This window comes from Puma concolor, chromosome E4 (genome assembly GCF_028749965.1).
Source record: "Puma concolor isolate L17-30 chromosome E4, mPumCon1.1.hap2, whole genome shotgun sequence".
In the NCBI taxonomy this organism is placed as follows: Eukaryota; Metazoa; Chordata; class Mammalia; order Carnivora; family Felidae; genus Puma; species Puma concolor.
Window position 1 is genome coordinate 48,706,460 of NC_141683.1, and position 13,278 is coordinate 48,719,737.

General features: G+C 41.8%; 1 long non-coding RNA gene across 2 annotated transcripts in view; it reads left to right on the forward strand.

Annotated features, from left to right (window-relative positions):
* The window catches only part of LOC147572650 (uncharacterized), a 55,410-nt gene that overhangs the window by 21,641 nt on the left and 20,491 nt on the right, over positions 1-13,278 (forward strand). For both annotated transcript variants that reach the window (XR_015246341.1, XR_015246340.1), the window contains exons 6-7: positions 10,191-10,319; positions 12,343-12,594. This is a non-coding gene — a long non-coding RNA (uncharacterized LOC147572650). The remainder of the gene's footprint in view (positions 1-10,190; positions 10,320-12,342; positions 12,595-13,278) is intronic.

Below are 13,278 nucleotides of genomic sequence, written 5' to 3' on the forward strand. Positions count from 1 at the left end.
CCCTGGGGTGGCTCCAAACTGCAGGGCTCTTCCTCTGTGTCTGTCTGGAGTAACTTGCATTGGTGGGCAGGGCCGCAGTCAGACCTGATGTCTGCCCCCAGCCCACCACTGGGGCCGCAGTCAGACTGGCATGTACCTTATCTTCCCCTCTCCCAGGGGTGGGACTCACTGTGGAGTGGTGTGGCCCCTGTCTGGGCTACTTGCACACTGCCAGGCTTGTGGTGCTGCTTCGATGGGATCTGGCATATTAGCCAGGGTGGATTCGCAAGGTGCACAGGGGCGGGAGGGGCAGACTCAGCTCACTTTGCCTTTGGTGGTCCGCTTCGGGAGGGGCCCTGCAGCACCAGGAGGGAGGCAGACCCTCTTCCGTGGGCCTCTCGTCTACGCTTGGCTCTGGAGAGTCCATTCTGCTAGTCTTCCGGCAGTTTTCTGGGTTATTTAGGCAGATGTGGGTGGAATCTAAGTGGTCAGCAGGACGCGGTGAGCCCAGCGTCCTCTTATGCTGCCATCTTCCTGCCAGCACTCTTGTATTTCTGGAATTTTCTATTTTCAAAGTACTTCCTCACACATCTCTTAACCTCAAAGTAACTTCTAAAATGTACAATTCAAGCAGCCAAAAGAGCCTAATGGGCCCTCAAATGGTGTCCATTGACAATCAGAATGATATAATAAGCTGGGCCTGCTCTCTCTCTCCACACAGTAAGTCCAGGGTCATCTTAAGACGCTCAGGGAAATCCGGAAGGGATTCCATTGTCCTTTTGGCCTCCACCACCAAGGAGATCTGTTTTAAAGTCCATTTGATCTGATATAAGTATTGCTACCCCAGATTTCTTTTAAAATATATTTGCTTGGTTAATATTCTCTATCCCCTCACTTTTAATCTACATGTGTCTTCAGGTCTGAAATGAGTCTCTTGTAGGCAGCATATAGATAGGTCTTATTTTTGTTTTGTTTTTTTTTAATCCATTCCATCACTATATGTATTTTGCTTAGAGTGTTCAGTCCATTCACATTGAAATAAACAACTGATAGGATTATATTTATTGCCTTTTTGTTACTTTTTTAATGGTGGTTTTTGTAGTTTTTCTCCATTTTTTTCTCTGCTCTCATATCTTACGATTAGCTGGCTTTCTTTACTGATATACTTGGATTCCTTTCTCTTTATTTTTTGCGTATCTATTACTGGTTTTTGATGTGTGGTTAGCAGTTTGTATATAACATCCTTTGTGTTTAAGAGTCTATATTAAGTCGATGTTTGCTTAAGTTTGAACCCATTCTTTACTCCTCTCCATGCTTTAGGAATATGGCATCATACAGTATATCCCTTTTTTTTTATTCCCTTGACTGATTTTTACAGATGTACTTATTTTTACTGCGTTTATGCTTCCCATTTTGCTTATTCGTGCTTATGGTCTTTCCTTTCCAGTCTAAGAGTCCCCTTTAACATTTCTTGTAGGTCTGGCTTAGTGGTCATGAATTCCTTTAACTTTTGTTTGTCTGGGAGACTCTTTATCCTTTTATTCTGAATGATAGCCTTGCTGGGTAGAGTCTTCTTGGCTGCAGATTATTTTTCTTTTCAGCACTTTGTTTCTTTTTTTTTTTAATGTTTGTCTTTCTCTCCCTCTCAAAAACAAAGAGTGTAAGCCAGAGAGGGGCAGACAGAGGGGGAGACAAAGACTCCGAAGCAGGCTCCAGGCTCTGAGCTGTCAGCACAGAGCCCAGCGTGGGGCTTGAACCCACGAACTGTGAGATCGTGACCTGAGCTGAAGTTGGAAGCTCAACTGACTAAGCCGCCCAGGTCCTCCTCTTTTCACCACTTTGAATATATCATGCTACTCACTTCTGCACTGCAAAGTTTCTGCTGAAAAATCAGCTGATAGCCTTATAGGGTTTCCTTTGTATATAACTGCTTTTTTTATTCTTGTTGCCTTTAAAATTCTCTATCACTACTTCTTTTGACATCTTAACTACTATGTATATTGGCGTAGACCTCCTTGGGTTGATTTGGTTGGGAGATCTCCGTGACTTCTTGATCTGGATTTCTGTTTCCTTCCCTAGATTAGAGAAGTTTTCAGCTATTATTTCCTCAAATAAATTTTCTGCCCCCCTTTCTCTCTACTTCTTCTGGGATCCCTATAATGCAAATGTTATTACACTTGATAATGACGATGTGTTCCCTAGTCTATTCTCATTTTGCATAATTTTTTTCTCTATCTTGCTCAACTTGATTACTTTCTATTATTGTATCCTCCAGGTTGCTGATTCATTCTTCTGCTTTGTCTCATCTATTTATTCAATCTAGTGTATTTTTAATTTTATTTATTGTGTTCTTTATCTCTAATTGGTTATTTTTTATCTCATTGTTAAGGGTCTCACTGTTTTCCTACACTCTTTTCTGAAGCCCAGTCACTATCTTTATGATCATTACTGTAAATTATCAGGCATATTACTTATTATTATCCTGTGCTGTGATTTTGTTCTGATCTTTCGTTTGGGACATATTCCTCTGTCTCCTCATTTTATCTAACTCTGTGTCTCTTTCTGTGTGTTAGGAAAGAGAGGTTTGTCTCTTGCACTTGAAAGTAATGACCTTATAAAGAAGAGGTTCTGTAGTGCCCTGTTGTGCAGTGTCCTCTATTCACCAGAACTTGATGCTTCAGGGTTGTCTCCTATGTGTGATACATACCGTCTACTATTGTGGCTGAGCTGCTTTTTCCTTCAGTCATCTGCAGTGGTTCTTTTTGCCTGTTGCAGACAGTGTTTGGTCCTTGTGGTGTTTGTGGGTCAGTCTGGGGATACCTTGGGCTTGAGTTGAGTTAGACCAGGTATTTGCCAGAGATGCAGTAGTACAAAACTGCAGGGCACTTTCCTTGTGTTGTCCCCTGAGAAGCTTTTGTTGGTGGGTAGGGCCTCCAGCCCACTTCTGTGGCCTGTCTGGCTAGTATGTGTGATTATATTTCCATTTTTCTAGGGCAAGAATCACTTTGAGTGGGTGGGGAGGGGAAAAAGAAAGAGTCACTTTGGAGTGGTGCTAGCCACTATTGGGGCTGTTTGCACACTGCCAGACCTGTGGCACTGACCTGTATGGTTTCTGGCCAAGAGCATATTAGGAAAGATCTGCCAAAGCACAGCACAAGGGAGTGGGGCGGCAGGCTGGCAGTGCTAGTAAGTTAGGTAGTGGATGCCCCAAATGGTTTTGTGTTTATACTGGGGGTGAGGGAGGAAATGGCACCTGCCAGTTCCTTTGTTCCTGGGGGACTTCCCCAGCAATTTCTGTATCTCTGGGACACACTTTGAGATTAGTAAACAATTCTCCCTCCCTTATGCTCCAAGAACTTTTCAAACTCTGCTTCTATGTTGTATCTTTGTGGCCTGTTTGTTGTACTGTCCCTTTAATGGCATGGGAGGTTTCCTTTTATTCTCCCAACTCTCCTAGAGCCTAGCCCACTAATTTTTTTTTTAATTCCAGGTTTTACATTCCATTGGTTGTAAGAACTCACAAAATTCAGCCCCTCTAGTTTTCAAAGCCAAATGCTATAGGGAATCATCTTCCCTATGCAGGCTTCCCAGTGTGCGGATCTGTTTCTCTCCCTTCTCCATGCCCACAGCGTCCCTCCTTCCCACAGAAAGTCCAGTGAGTCTATTTAGTTCCTGTGTCTTTGCCCTTTTTACACTCTTTGATGTGGCCTCTTCTCTACACTTAGTTGTGGAGATTATTCGGTCAGTCTTTGGGTTATCTTCTGGGTTATTTACACTGATGTGAGTGTTTTCTAGTTGTATCCATGTGATGAGGTGAGCCTGGGGTCCTCCTACTCCACCATCCTCCCCAAAAGTCCTTAAATCATTCAGGTTTTTAAAGTTAAATTTTAGAAATCTTTGCCTTTTTAGTTTTCCTAGTGAGTTTGTCTACCTAGTTATTTGGTTCCTTCAGCATTGTCCTTTTGATATATGTCATGAATATGGAGATGTCAGCTAGTGCTATATTCTGCCATGTGTCCTTACCCCATATGTTCTTATTTCTCATTTGCATGGTTTCCTCAACATGTTCCTGACCAAAGAGCTACTCCATTAGCTACTGCCCATTTAGTCTGAGAAAAGTTATACTTCATTCTGATTCTCATTAACAGACTATTCAATCACCTATAACTATTTGTTGAGCATATTGTGCTGATTCTTCTGAACCTGATTCTGTTGGGGTTAGACCATCATTAGTCCTCAAGGCCATGAACAGACAGCATAATTCAGATGGTGTCATGGAGGTGATCCATCTATAGACCGTGTATTGTTGAGCCATAGGCAAGAGTGCTCCTGATTGCCCAATCACCTGAGCTCAGATGGGCTCACCCTTTGAACATCTGGCACCACTACTGGCTTTGCTGAGATTAGCTTAGCTTATGCAGAGGGTTGGTCCTCCATCCATTTGTCCTGCCTAGAACTATGCCATTTCTGTGATAAGAGTTTATGGTCAGGAATAGTTTCCCTTTGTCCAGAGTTTGCTTTACCCATTCCAGAATAGGCTGTTGTGTGAAGTATAATTCACTGGTTTTTTGTCAGTGGCTCTGTATTTTGTAGGGCCTCATGGAGTACCCAGCTGAGCTTTTCAATTGGCTGGTATGCAATCTATGTTCTTTATGACTGGGTCTGATATTTTTCTGCCTTCAGGGGACCTACTCATGCCTAGAAATTTTACTGTAGCTTGGGATCCTTGGTCATTACTTGGATTCATATGGATGGAATTAAATTAACTCTATTTTTTACCCTTTCTGTTCTTTCAAATTATCACATATAAGGATGTCATTAATATGAATAATGCTGGTTTGTAGGTGTTGTGTTTTCATCAAAGGCCTGAATGTCTTGTGTTAGATGGTTGTGGGCTCTTACTGAGCTGTTAAGGTATCCTGTGATACCCTAGTAAACTGGTATTGTCTGCCTTCCCATGTGACTGCAGTCATGGGTTGGCTTTCCTCACCAATTAGAATAGCAAAAAACATGTCAGATAAATCTATCACCAGGTAATCAGTTCCAGATCCAGTGGTGATATTTATGATAGCATCTATATATGAGAGTGCTCCCTCGATTTGGGAAGAGTGTTTGTTTAAATTCCTATAATCTGTAAATCTATATGATATGTCTGGCTTTTTAATGGGCCAGATTGGGTTAATATATAGCAAAAGAGTAGGCACAGTAATTTGTTTATTTATGAGTTCCTAAATGTTTACCTTGATTTTTGTATGTCCTATCATCCATTCCAAGAATGTTTTTTTAATTTATTTTTTAATTTACATCCAAGTTAGCATATAATGGTATAATGATTTCAAGAGTAGATTCCAGTGATTCATCCCCTATGTATAGGGCCCAGTGCTCATCCCAACAAGTGTCCTCCCATAAGCCCCTCACCCATTTAGCCCATTCCCCACCCACAATCCCTCAGCAACCCTCAGTTTGTTCTCTATATTTAAGAGTCTCTTATGTTTTGTCCCCCTCTCTGTTTTTATTTTTGCTTCCCTTCCCTTATGTTCATCTGGTTTGTATCTTAAATTCTCCATATGCGTGAAATCATGATATTTGTCTTTCTCTAATTTCGCTAAGCATGATACCCTCTAGTTCCATCCACGTAGTCAAAAATGGCAAGATTTCATCCAAGAATGTTTTCTAAACTGCAGCCTATACAGCATTTAGCTGTAATGAGGTGGCCTATATCTATCTTCCATTGCTAGGAATGTAGATAGATACCCATGTCCCTGGGGTTAATTTTCCTCCTAATTCTTTAATAGTCCCTTTTTATTGCGAAAGAGTTTTCTAAATTAGTAGGATATCCTTGTATCAATGTTACTTGGGAAACTTTAAGAACATAATGGCATACTGTAGTTATTTTTATTTACAAAAGGGTTGACATGGCCAGTGTAGCTTATGGGCAATTGCCTCTGGCTTAGGCCTAGAGACAGAGACTGCTGATAGGGTTTTGCTCTCTTTGGCAATCCCTGGCTTGCTTATTAATGGGATTAGGTTTCATAAAGGAGCTAGTGTTTACAATAAATAGGTTAGTGCCTCCAAATGTGGGTTTATATTCTGTAAGTCTATTTACTCAAAGGTTTGGTTGCTTCTATTTCTCTAAGACTGTATGTAGTTTTTGAGGTTTCTATTTGGATTTCTATTTTTATAACTTGTTTTAAAGAGTGGTGGTCTAAATGGTTTCAGAGGCTAATAGGACCTTATAACTGTAGATCTATATGGTCTATTTTGATTTGATATATTGTATCAGACTGTTTTGTCTGTGTGTGTGTGTGTGTGTGTGTGTGTGTAAGCCATAGTCTTTATCTTGACTTAGTTCCTCAGTTGTTCCTATCAAGCCAATCAGTCCTGTGTTTCTGGCACCTGCAAAGACTGTGAATAATCCTGCTCTGTCCTGCAGGGTGCAGCTTTTAGACTGACCTTTTAAATTTGTTCTGTTGCTTCCATAAGTAATGGTGAGGGTACCTGCCCCATATCATTAATCATAGTTAATAGCCATCATTTTATTATTAATAGTTTCCCCTGCTGTTTTCCATAGAGATGTTTTAGGGAACGTATATTAGGTATAGGCCATTTTAATCTCTAGGTTGCTGCTCCCTAAGTATCTTTGTAAATTAGTATTATTTTCTCCAAATGCTCTAAGGTGTTGTTTCAATTTAGCGTCAGTGGTAATGAGTCCAAGTTGCACAATCTCTGTTCCAATAAGGACCATGTTTTGTTTTTCTTTGGACCATAAATCTAATAACTGCTGAGCTTGTGTCCATTTCAATTTGTTAGAATTCCATTCTAATGTTTGTCATTTCTTGTCTAAGCTCGCTCTTCAGTGTCTCTGATTGGTTCCATATTCTCATCTGTTTTAGTTTTGTCTGTTTTCACAGGCCTGGCTTTTTAGTTAAATTTACCAGGGTCAAAGGGGTTAAAATAATCCTTTTCCTGGGGTGTGGATTAGTGCCCTTAAGAGAAAAGGGACTGGTTTCTTCCTGCTCTGGGGATTACTTTCTATGCCAACACTTTCCTCTCTACATCTGTTACTCAATGCTCCTAATAAAAGCACTGGAATGTTTTCCTCAGTTCTTTTCAATATAGGCTAGAACTCACTGAAATGGGTGATCAGGCCAACACCTGGAGTTTAAGTTTTATAGGTCTCCAGGGATCTTTGCAGTTAAATATCACTCAAATCATCTCGAGCAATTTTGTAGGGTGAATGAGTGAGGCATAGTTACCATTGTCTTTTTTGTTGCCTGATGGGGTCCCATGCTTCTCTAGGAACCAGGACCCCAAGGTGTCTCCAAATGGAGGATACCCTGTCATGTGCTTTTAGCTCCTCCCCTGCAAGTCAGTTGAAAAATCCACAGCTCTGTCTTTAAGCAGAATATGCCACTGTGGATAGTTAGGCCTTTATGCATTAGGGTTGATGTCTTGTACCCCCCCATAACCCTCCTCCTATGACCTAGCCTCATCCAACATTGCCCTGTTTTATGTGTCTGGCTACCCTGACCTGTGCGGCCTGTGCCTGTACAACCCCCCACTCTGTCACCTGGCCTTCAGGCCCAGGGAGCTCTGGCTGGCCCCCAACCCCTTTAATGGCCTCAGAGTGCAGCAAGCCCACCCCTTGAACATTAAGTGGTAGATTTAAACTGGCAACAGTCTGTCGCAATTTGGACTGGTTGTCTGATCAGGTCCTGGGCTTTTCCAACAATGAGGGCTCCCACAGAAGCCCCTGGTTTAAGCTGGAAGCTAAAAGGTTGGCTTTAAGAGATACCTGGGAGTCTTGATTACAGGTAAACCTGGGACCTGTTTATGGGGATTGAATGTTGCCAGTTTAAATTTGTCACCTCAGATTCATGAAGGGTCATGGCGTGGATTTATTTCTCCCTGGAGGCTATGCAGGTGGCTGTTGACAGGCCCCAGCTCCAACCACCTGGAGGGCTCCTGGTGTCTCAGGCCAGCTGAAGGAAATGAACTGCACATGAGTGTGTTGCACAGTTTAGGGTAGCCAGGGACCTAAAACATAGCCATGGTCTTGAGAGGCTGGGTCACAAGAGAATCTCTTGAAGAAAAGACATATGTATATATGCAAACCTAACCTAATTCACTCCCTGAAGGCAGAGCTTGAATTAATGGCCTGCAATGGCGGGGCAGGTCTGGGAGTGCTGGCCATGGTATCATCTAATAAGAGGTTCCTTCAGTCTAAGGTTGCAGAAGTCCCAAACCTCTTAGACATCAAGCCCAAATGGGGACTGTTCCCAATCACCGGCTGCTGCTTCCAGGTGATTTTCATGGTGGGCCCACAACATAGCAGAAACTGTGCCATTATTTGGGAAAGGTCCAAGCTCCATGGGTCTAAAGGAACTGAATCCCTCAAGGAACCTGAAGGGGGTAAATTGCGAATACCCAGGCCACGCAGGTCAGGTAAGCTGGGAACCTGGAAATGGGCACGAACGGGAGAGGCTGTGGCACAGGAACAGGATCGTGGAGACCTAAGGCATCTGCTTCATTCCAAGCCCTAACCTACACAAACGTGCATATTCCCCCAGATGACATCACTGAAAGAAACCGGACTGCCTTGCCAGGGTGGGGCTGGGCAAACTAGATGAGGTACCCTTCAGTAAGAGACACCTGGGAGCCTTGATTGTTGGAGCGGCCCAGGATCCCATCAAGCAGCCAGTCAAATATGTACTGACTGTCACCAGTTTAAAGGTGTTGCCACAGAAGATTTTTGAGGGTGGGATCCCTTTGCCCTGGAGGTTATGTAGGTGGTTGGGAACTGGCCTGAGTTCCACAGGCCTGGAGGGCCACAGCTGCCCTCAGTGGGCTAATAGGCTGCATACTAAGCAAACACCAGCTATGCAGGTCAGGGGACCCAGGGACCTGGAACTGGATAACGTTGGGAGAGTTCCGATCTCAAGAGTGGGCTTTTGAGGATCCATGGCATCTGCCTAATTCTAAACCCTAACCTACACAAATGTGCGTATTCCCCCTTAAAGGCATCGCTGGAAGAAACAAGACTGACTTTCTAGAACAAATCCAGTAATCAAGACTCCCAGATGTCTCTTGTTGGAGGATACCCCATCAGTCAGCCCGTCTACACCTTGGCAAGGCAGTTCAGTTTCCTCCAGCTCTGTCTTCAGGGGGGAATACGCACATTCATGTAGGTTAGTGTTTGCAATTAGGCAGTTGCCTGGTACCCCCTACAGCCCATTCCTGTGACCCAGCCTCCTGACACTTGCCTTTTAACAGGTCCCTGGCTTCCCTGACCTGTGTGGCCTGTGCTTGTGCAGTTCCAGTCTTGGGCAGCCTAGAACCTTCAGGAATGTGTAGTACCGGTTGTCCCAAACTACCTACATGGCCTCCAGGGCAGAGGGAACCCTCCTCCTGAAAATTTTTCTGAGACAGCAGCATTAAACTGGCAAGTCTCCATTCGGTCTGGCTGCCTGATGAGGTCCCAGCTTTACCAGTGGAGGGGCCCAGAGAAGGCCACCCAAAAATTTCCACAGTGAGATATTAATGATTTTGAATTAAAGTTACTTTAAAAATGGCCAGTGACCTTCCTTTGTCGCCTGAAAGCAATGAATACATCTCCTGTGTGAAAGGTACCCTCCCTGTACCAGAAGGAGGAGAGAGATTCTTCTCATCAGAAAAAAGGTAATTCAGGGGCGCCTGGGTGGCACAGTCGGGTGGTGAAGTCGGTTAAGCGTCCGACTTCAGCCAGGTCACGATCTCGCGGTCCGGGAGTTCGAGCCCCGCGTCGGGCTCTGGGCTGATGGCTCGGAGCCTGGAGCCTGTTTCAAAATTCTGTGTCTCCCTCTCTCTCTGCCCCTCGCCCGTTCATGCTGTCTCTCTCTGTCCCAAAAATAAAAATAAATGTTGAAAAAAAAATTAAAAAAAAAAAAAAAAGAAAAAAGGTAATTCAGGGCTGAAAAACCCTCTATAAACAAACTGTGTCACTTTTACTAATTTATTACCTCAGCCCAAATCTTGTCTAGAGTTCTTTACTAATTGAAGCTCTTGAACATAAGTTTTGTTTGTCCTGTCCATTCCTCACAGATTTATATTTCTTTGTCTAAAACATGTAAAACCTACATGCCTGCGTCATTGATTTCTTAGGGCCTCTATGCACACATAATTTGACTTTTTTTTCTTTTTTTCTCATGTGAATCTTCTCATGTCAACTAAAGGTAGAGAAAAAATTTTCTTCCCCATCAGTTGGCGTAGGGGTGGGATAAATTTCCCAGACTGGATACTGTTTGCTTTGAGGCTGCTGCAGCTGAGAGATGCCAACACATCTGATCAACAGCTGGCAGAAGGTAAGAATCTTTACCACAATAGCTTTCTGGTTCTCTGCCTTCAGTGTCTGACAGAGCAAGAGTGGGGAGAGTCCTTTTTCTCTAAATTTAGATTAGCAGAAGAAAATATTTTTGTAACCAGTTCCTTGGACTTAGCAACTCTTGTAAATTTGATGGACTACTCTTGGTTGGAATAATTCAACTCCTCCTAGAGATGGAATAGCTTTTTTGCTTCATGAAAAAGAATTACTATAGGGAAAGAATGCAGGTATAGGTCCTTACAGGTATAGGTCCTGCTGTTTGAGCCAGCATCTGTTTAGACAAACTTTGCTGTGGGTCCTCTATGAAAAAAAAAAAAAAAATCCACAAGGCTTTTCCTTTTGTCTGTCTTTATATACTTGAGAGCTTGGCTTTGTGACTGGTGAGAATATTCCCTCTGGTCTCCATCATCCAGAGGATGCACTATCTGAGTGCACCTTGGTGGCCAAATAGGCTGTTTAAAGATACGCAGTTATAAGCAACATTCTTTTTCTGGCCATTCCAGCTCTCAGGGGAGTTTCTCATAAGGGGTCCCAGCCCATAAAACACATTTTTCATCTCAGCCTTTGTTGCTTGTTATGTTAGTGCTGGAATGTACCATTCCAGTAGTGCCTGTTCAGTGTCATGGACTAGCATGTCTGTGACTGGAGAGGTGTCATATTTTCACAGGAGACCAGAGAAACTATCTTGATGACACCAGTCTTACCTCCGGTACAATGAAGGCCTTTGTTTTCTTATACTATTTTCGGGCAAAAACTTTTCAATAATGAGGGCCAAGGGCACCTCTGTGTCCATAATCTCAGACTGGAAAGTTGCCTCAGGGTCTTTCCATTAACAAAAATGTTTATTGGTCTGGGTCATCATTAAGATTAAGAAGATCCTATTCAGGGGCGCCTGGGTGGCGCAGTCGGTTAAGCGTCCGACTTCAGCCAGGTCACGATCTCGCGGTCCGTGAGTTCGAGCCCGGCGTCAGGCTCTGGGCTGATGGCTCGGAGCCTGGAGCCTGTTTCCGATTCTGTGTCTCCCTCTCTCTCTGCCCCTCCCCTGTTCATGCTCTGTCTCTCTCTGTCCCAAAAATAAATAAAAACGTTGAAAAAAAAAATTAAAAAAAAAAAAAAAAAAAAAAAGAAGATCCTATTCATCAATGGCCAGATGATGGATCCTTTACAGAAAGAAAAAAAGCTTTATAGAATGGCTGGTCTTACGGACTCCTTTAATAAGTCTAATTTCTGATTTTTCATTTTAATATCTACATTCAATGTAAAGTTTCCTTCTCAAAATCTCTGGCCTCCAACTGCTTCTTCCTTCAGGATTTACAGAGAGCACTCTGGCCTAATCTTTAGGCCAAATTATACAGATTACTCATGTAAATCCTGAAAACCAGAAAGTAAATTTAGCAGAAGGTGGTCCTTGTAATTCCTTCTACTTTTTAGGGCTCTGCAATCAGGCTCTCCTGGCTTCAGGCATTCTCATGCATTGTCCTTTGCACATATATCCTAAACTCCCCACTAAAAAGAAATTCGTGTCCCCTGGACAGCAAATCTTTTAGAAGATGCTACCAAATTTAGAGAAAAATTAGAAAGATTCATGATGATTCACAGCACCCCATCACAGAGAAAACAGATGACGAAAATTTCTCCTATGCCCTCCTACAAATCATCAGCTAAAGGCCAATATTCAAAGCCAAGGCAGAACTGTGTATTCAAAATGCTGTACACAGACTTTACAAAGGCATAAATCTTTTCAATCTCCCTGACAGAAGTTAGAAAGGTGGGTTAGTCCCTTGATATTCAGATTGTAATTACAGTTCTTGCCTTGCAAATCCCTACAAAACCAGAACTGCAAATCTAGAAAAAAGGTCAAAACCCACCTATTTTACCAATCCCCAAAGTGACCTATTCCTCTCAAAATGCTTGTAGATATTATAAAAGATCAGGATATTGGAACAAAATTGAGCTGTCCTTAAAGCACTTACAAACTTAGATTTCTTCTCTGTCCCTTAAAGTTACAGATTTCGTTGTGTCTTTGAAGTGTAAAACAGCCCACAATCTCTTGAAAATGAAAAAGAAAAAAATGGAAGGAAAGAAGCCTTGTTAAAAATACAAAGTGCAATTAGTACTCTTGCCCAAACTATAGATCACAGCTTCTAGAAGATTACTTCCAGGGACAAATACCAGTCTTAAAAGACCTCTCCAAAAATAGCAAATGACTTGAATCATCTGAGGAAATTAATATTCCCCCTACGATTCAAAAACTGGTAAGTTTTATATTGTTTTAAAACCAAGCTCTGAGATGTATTTGTCTATATGTATATGTGTGTATGTCATTTAGAGGTAGGATATTTTTTTGTTCCTGGATGTTACTGCCAAAATCAATTTGTAAAATAGCTCTATTTAACAAGCATTTGTATAAATTTAGTATTCATAAACTCTCCAAAATAAGATACAAACTTAATCCAAATAAATTTCAGGTTCATATGACCTGGTAAATATTTGGCATTACAAATAATTTAAGGTTTTTAAGTTAATTAAAATAGACCTTTAGTGAAAACGTCTACTCTGCTCAGTTACTAAAAGTTAAATAATTTCATATTACATAGGCTGCAAAATTTTTCAACAACAAAATAGCTTGGGAGAATGGTTAATTTTGTCTGAAATCTCATGAAGTTTTTGTGGATGATCTAAGCATAACTGTTAAAAATAAGTAAATTGAATACCTGTCAAGTTAAAAAGCTTTTAGGTAAACTTTTCAATGGTTGCCCAATGTTTTTGATAACCTGAAACTAAAATTTTGTTACAGGATGAGTTAAGTTAAATTCATTGAATATCTAGACCATTTCCAAATAAGATAAAATTAAATATTAATTACTGAATATAGGTTTACTTAGTTTTGCCTTCCTTAATACAGAGAAACTAAAGATAAATTTGGATCGGTTACTAAA